General features: G+C 44.3%; 1 long non-coding RNA gene across 4 annotated transcripts; it reads right to left on the minus strand.

Moving 5' to 3' along the window:
- Positions 1-2,280: 2,280 nt before the first annotated feature.
- Positions 2,281-5,407, minus strand: LOC123161251 (uncharacterized). Of its 4 annotated transcripts, none has more exons than XR_006480625.1 (4): positions 4,837-5,407; positions 4,276-4,485; positions 3,023-3,309; positions 2,281-2,919 (listed from the first exon to the last, which is right to left on the minus strand). It is a non-coding gene; the product is annotated as an uncharacterized lncRNA (long non-coding RNA). The 4 variants fall into 4 exon arrangements; XR_006480624.1 differs by having other exon boundaries at positions 4,272-4,509; XR_006480623.1 differs by having other exon boundaries at positions 4,272-4,485; positions 4,837-5,403.
- Positions 5,408-6,636: the final 1,229 nt, after the last annotated feature.

Here is a 6,636-nt window from a genome sequence, read left to right on the forward strand (position 1 = left end):
ACAAGCGGTTCTGCGAGCCGAGCATAATTAGCGAGACAATGTGAGACCCTCTTTTGTGATTGAACTAAACCGGAACAAACTCCCACTCTACCATTTTTTTGCGGGGGAAACTCCCACTCCACCATGAGAAGCTTGATTTCATTAATGAGGTGACCATGTGGTGATTTAGAAAGCGTAGCATCTGATAGAGATGATAATGCTCCTGGCGAGTCTGATTGCACCAAAATAGGTAGTTTAGACCATTGAAGGGCCAGCCGCCAGCAATATCCCCTTCAAAATTGTATGGATCTCTGCTTCCAATGGGTCGTTGCAAAAGAACAGAAGATGGCATGTAGCAAAGATCACTTCTCTTGCATTGTTCTTGCGAATAATTCCAGCCTTGACCAAGCCGTCATCCGGCGAGAAAGAGTCGTCCACCGAGAGGGCGACACCTTGACGCCTGAAATGCAAAGCGTATCCACAGGAGACTTGCCGCTCAAAACTTGCTCAATGCTCAAGTGCTTCAAACTTCGCAGTGAGCTCATATAGGTGCACAAAAAATTCTTCGACACTTTTGTTGGAGGAATACTCCTCCCGTGGACTAGATCACTACGAATGGTTTTAAATTCTCCAAATGATCATGATAATCATGTTACCCACCTCGCTAGGGTGAAGCGCCAAGGGGTGTAGCAACCATTCTTCACTAGAATTCAGAATTTGCTCCTTCGGGGCTATCGGCAATGCCCCCAATTGCAAGTTTGCAACCTGTAGAACTGTAGCATTATCACTTTTTTTTGAGCTGTGGAAGGAATCTAGGGAACCTCGCCAAAAAAAAGGGCTAATATCACCAGAAATCATAGAATTGCGCTTAATGTTCAGTTTAGTGCTGAAACTTTTAAAATACGGAATTGTGGTCACTCAACTTGTCTCCGCATGCAAATACGGTCACTTAGTCCATATGTAGACATATATTGCGCTTACAAGGCATGCCAACGTTGCGAACCAACCTGTGGTTGGATGGTTAGAGGGACTGTGATATCCCGAGCCCAGCAGGGTTCAAATCCTGATGCTCGCATTTATTCCTGGATTTATTTCATGATTTTCGGCGATGCGCATTCAGTGGGAGGAGACGTTCCCGTCGACGACGAGGCGCCTACGGTGACTTCGTAAATCTCAAGATGATATGCCGGCTCAGTCTTTCGGAGGTGCTCATAGGGGTAGGGTGTGCGTGTGTGCGTTCATATGAATGAGTGTATGCGCGTGTATATGAGCGCTTGTGTCTGTACTGATGTTAAAAAAAAGGCATGCCAACGTTGCTATTTGCTCGAACTCACGAGCTCATGTACGAGAATGCCCCATGCCAATCATTGCACTAAAAACATTAGTACCCCGTTAATGAAGAGGACACAAGTTAATTTATAGTGAAAGCATACTTTTTTTCTCGATTCTGTTTTTTCTTGGTGAGACCGAAAATGCTGGTTTTCAGAAAATCTCGTATTTTTTCTTCATAAAGTTAAAATTCCAATTAAAAAATCGGTCCAAGATATGAGCAGTTTTTTTTATTCCGGTCCGAGAAATCCCAATGGTCACTAAACCTCATGCCAAAATTTCAAATGTATTTTTTGAATTTAAATGCCCAGAACTATATCAAATAAGATTTATATGCACATAATCATACTCCCTCCGTCCGAAAATACTTGTCGGAGAAATGGATGTATCTAGACGTATTTTAGTTTTAGATACATTCATTTTTATCCATTTCTCCGACATGTATTTCTGGACGAAGGGAGTACAACGCAGTGCATAGCTTGGTGCCACAACTTTTACTGTATTACCCCGTGGTCACGTGATCAATTCCAATGGTCTCCACCATTAAATTTTTGTGATTTTAGCTGATATTTACTCGAACTCGCCAGCTGGGGTCACCTAGAGATGCGCAGTACTAACCACTGGGATCGTGCATAAGCTTTGTTCTTTTCTAGTTTCAGTTTTATATATTTTAATGCCAAAAAATTTGAACTCAAAATTCGTTTGAATAAATTCGGGTGAAAAATGCCAAAATTTCTAAGATTATCCAGAGGCTGGTTTTCCTGGCTCGTACGGAGACAAAAACAATATCGAGAGAAAAAACGTTGGTTACAAGTAGTCGTGGTTACCAACATATAAAATTATACTAGTGGACGGGGCGCGCCCTGGGCGCGCCTCCTGATGCAATCAGGTGCGTACCCATGTAGGATACGGTCTATTCAACTTTTTTTGTTCGGCTCTTGTTCGCACATGCAGATATCAGTGATCAGGTTGTTGATGAACATATTATATTGCCATGCATATCATAAAGGAATTGAAATCAATTACATAGTTAATTACAAGCAGAAACATGCGCAGTAGAAGATGATCATTGCACTGATAGGTCATAGGTGCATGGGAGATCAAGAGGCGCCACCTGATACGGCGCTTTTCAGTTGCCTTTTTCAGTCTGGATAGCACATGTACATACACTAAAAGTCTTGATGAACGACCGCGCGACCCACGATGACAGAACGCTTGCCTCGTCCGCCATGCGCTTCATCACCCGGTGGTTCACGCGGATCACTCGCTACATCCTTATCAGCCTATACATAGAACACAACAATGTGAAACATTGATCAAACACCTACCGCGGCAGTGTTCTTGGGGATCGATTGAGCACACTATAATAAATACATGCACCTTCGGATGAGCTAAGCAAGCTACGGCCTACAGCAGTAGGCAGCAGCTCGTTGTTGCGAGGTGATAACCCTCTGGGACACGGTGTCGATGGAGGCGAGGGAGATGCTGAGCTTGGTCCCGAGGTCCTGATGGCAGCCCTGGTCGTCTTGAGGGCGAACGGTTCCGCACTGTTGGCGTCATGGCTCCTCAGGTGCACGCACTTCTTGTCGTACCACAGCCGAACGCGCTCGTCTGGCCCCAAGTGCATTCCATTTCATATCTTTGCTTGACTAATTCTGAACTTCTAATGATCATACGAATTCTGGGAGAAGCGCGTGTTCTGGATCAAACGTACCTTGACTTCCTCGTAGAGCTTCTTGTCCCACTCGTACAGCCTGTCAAGGCTCTCCTTGTGGCTGTGGAAGAGCTGGAATGGCTTCGGCCTCACGAACTCCGACTTGCTCGTCACCATCATCCTCGACATCCTCTCTCCGAGCAAGTGGTTGAACTATTTAAGTGAATACAGGACGAAAAGTCTTACATGAACATTTTTTGAAACCTGATCCAATTGTTTGCCAACTATGTTGCAGCCATCAGCCAAGCCACCTTGGTCACAAACATCATATCAGAAATTGTTCATCCCTGCAAATTAGCAAGTTAGCTTTAGGAGAAGTGCCAATGGTGAACTTCAAATATCAGAGTAGGAACAGGACGACCTCTAGTTGCGACATCAGAGTAGGACAGTGTAATAGGCTTTATATTTTGTAATGTTTTAACATATATGATGTTGGCACCAAGTTGACAGGGAGATAAATGTAAACCTTGGATCTATGTATAAATAGCCAATGGTTCCAACAACAATAGAAGTTAAACCGTAAGCACCAGCGCCTGCAAAAGAATGATTTCGCTTCTGTAGGTATAAAAAAATACTCCCTCCGTCTGATAATATAAGACCTTATTGCATCCAATACATATTATGGGACGGAGGGAGTATATTTGGTACCAATTCAATTCCTAGCAAGTTAAATAAGTAATATAAATTAAACTGACAAACAAGACAAACAAAGTTTATTCTCAGATATTTGGGTTCACATAGGCAGAGGCAACAGGGCACATCACATAGAACATGTACGGTGTCATCTATTCTACAAAGTTTGGAAATAATCATATCTATATGTAACTTTGTAGTGCTCCCATCTGATCCACTGAACTATGTCCTGATTTTGGTATATATAATTGTCAGAGTAGTCTTACAAACCCGGAAAAAAATCTATCACCACAAACAGATAAATATTCACATTTTGTCTACAACAACTTGTTCCCTTTGAGACCCCTAGTAATAGTGAAATCCTTTGGTGTCTCATGATCAGCATCGAAATCCTTCCAATTTGTAAAACTTGCTATATTACTCATTACAAACGACAACAAATAAAGCCATCCATGTACAACAATTCTCTTTCTACAACCATCCATCCTACTTCCTTCTTTGAAAAGAAAATACCATCCATTTGAGCAATGAACAAATTAATAAAAATAGATAGATACGTTTTGAATCTATCAAATTATCTCCTATCACAATGAGAAAAGCTCTTGAATTAAAGTACCTACTGAGAATGTAGAGATGAACGGTGATCAGTGGAAGTGCAATATATTTTGTTGCATGTATAAGCAAAGAGCAACCCAGAGGAGTTCCCGATCCTAGCCTTTCAGGCCGACAATCATTTTGCATGCAGAGTCCAAACTCCCAATCCAACAATCCGGAGCCTTTCCCTTTCGCCGCTTTCACCACATCTCCCCCACTTAGCACAAACCTGCAACCTGCAACTTCCACAACACGCCTCCCTGAAGTGACCCGGACAATCAATGATGACGCATAAGAAGTTATATATGGTTGTTGTTTGTTTTAGTATATGCTAGCATTCCAAATACAATTAGCAGTGCCAATAATGACTGCTACTGAACTGCAATAATAATAATCCAGCGACGACAGAGAAGTAGTATATGCTAGCATTCCAAACAGGAATTACTCGTATCTACCTTCGGTTGTCTCCCAAGCTACGGCCCCAACAAAAACATTCGTGTACGGAAGCACAGACCAAAGAAAAACAAGCTAACCAAATCTCATCCAGTCCAACAGATTAAACCGAAGCCTAAAAGCAACGAACTTACCCAGACCCATCGCCGTCGAGGGCTCGGCAGGCACGTCTCTGCCTTGCGCGCCACCAGCGTTTCCGCCACCCACGGCTCCCCAACACCTTCTACATCTCACGCCCCCTCAGCGGCGGACCTCTCCTGCTCCTCCTCTTCTTCCTCCTCCTCCCCTCCTCGTACCCTGCCATACCGCCTGCCGAGACCACCACCCCGGCACGCAAACGAAGCTGAATCGGCGGTGACAACACTGGCCGCTGCTATCTTCGCCACCATGCGGCTAGGGGGACTGGGAGGTTGCCGGTGGGCAGTGAGGGCGAGGAGGCGAGGCCCTGACATGGATGAGAGGAGAGGTGGTGGCGACAGGAAAATAGGGGAGATGAGAGATCCGATCTTCTCCAGCAGCCACACCTACCCCACTCGACCCCTATGTCCGCCGTCTCTCCATCTTCCCGACCTCCCCACACTACGCGTCCGGCCGATTTGACTGGACCCAGCGCCTCTCCCGCTGGCCACGCCATGGATGGGGAGGACGTGCCGATCTAGGTGGAGGTAAGGAGAGAAAGGTTGCGTACGTGGGCTAGCTGCCTTTGTGGTGAAGATAAGGAGGAAGAAAGTTACCTGGGGGAGGTGTTACCTGCGTTTTCCATCTATTTTTTCTCATGCAGGAATAGTACGTGCCCAGCCCCTTGTGCACACGTGGACACCACCAGCGTGCGCACATTGCGCGACCGTTAAAGGGTTTTATGTTTCTCCTTAGACACATGAACAAGTTCGAATTTCGAAATAGCAAGAAAAAAATTGCTCACCCTCGAAAATTCTTCCAGACAAATTAACAAAAAATTTGTTTGAATTCGAATAATTTTATGGTTGTTCTGGCAAAAAATAGATTATTTGTTGGCTTGTCTCATTACTAAGCAGGAAAGGTCGCCTTGTGTGGGTGGTTAGCACGTGTGACAAGACTGAATTAGTTGCTGATAGCCTGGTACGATACCTTACATCGCAATTATTTTTCAATCTTCAAATCACTCCCGCGTCTGCTAGCAGGATGCAAAGAGCTGAGGTTGTTTATGCAAATATGACGTCACACCGAGCAGCTCCACCACCAACGATCGCTGACAGTGGGACCATGCAGGCGTGGCACGCCATGCAAGCGGCAGGTACGCCTGCGTACACACTTTATGACCGTATTTGTTCGAGAACGCAAGTTGAGTGATCCCAATCCGTATTATTTAAGTTATACTTCATCCGTTTCTAAATATTTGTCTTTTTAAAGATTTCAACAAGCGACTACATACGGAATAAAATGAGTGAATCTACACTCTAAAAAATGTCTATATACATTCATATGTGGTAATCCATTTGAAATCTCTAAAAAGATAATTATTTAGGAAACGTAGGGAGTAGCATCAAATTGAACATTCGGAGCAAGTTTTATGACGGTTGATGATATTAAAAAAAAAAGAATCTTAAAAGCAAGACGCCTCGTCAGGTTAGGTCATGAACAATGAGATACGTCAAATCAAGTCCCGTCCGTAAGATGCTCTCGCGCGCGGTCTTCTCGTTGAATTTGCACATTTTTTTAAAGAAAAGAAGGATGACCCCGGCCTCTGCATCTGGGAGATGCATACGGCCACTTTATTGATTATTCTCGAGGATCTTACAAAGTATTACAACAATGAGTCTGAATCCATCATCTTGGCAACACATACCGCTACTCCTATTCAAAATGATGAAGGGGTGCTAGCTGGGCCACTACCCAAACCACTCACTTAAACCTAACATCAAAAAGCCGGAAACCGAAACCAGCCCCAGCCGAGC

This window comes from Triticum aestivum, chromosome 7B (genome assembly GCF_018294505.1).
Source record: "Triticum aestivum cultivar Chinese Spring chromosome 7B, IWGSC CS RefSeq v2.1, whole genome shotgun sequence".
Taxonomy (NCBI): Eukaryota; Viridiplantae; Streptophyta; class Magnoliopsida; order Poales; family Poaceae; genus Triticum; species Triticum aestivum.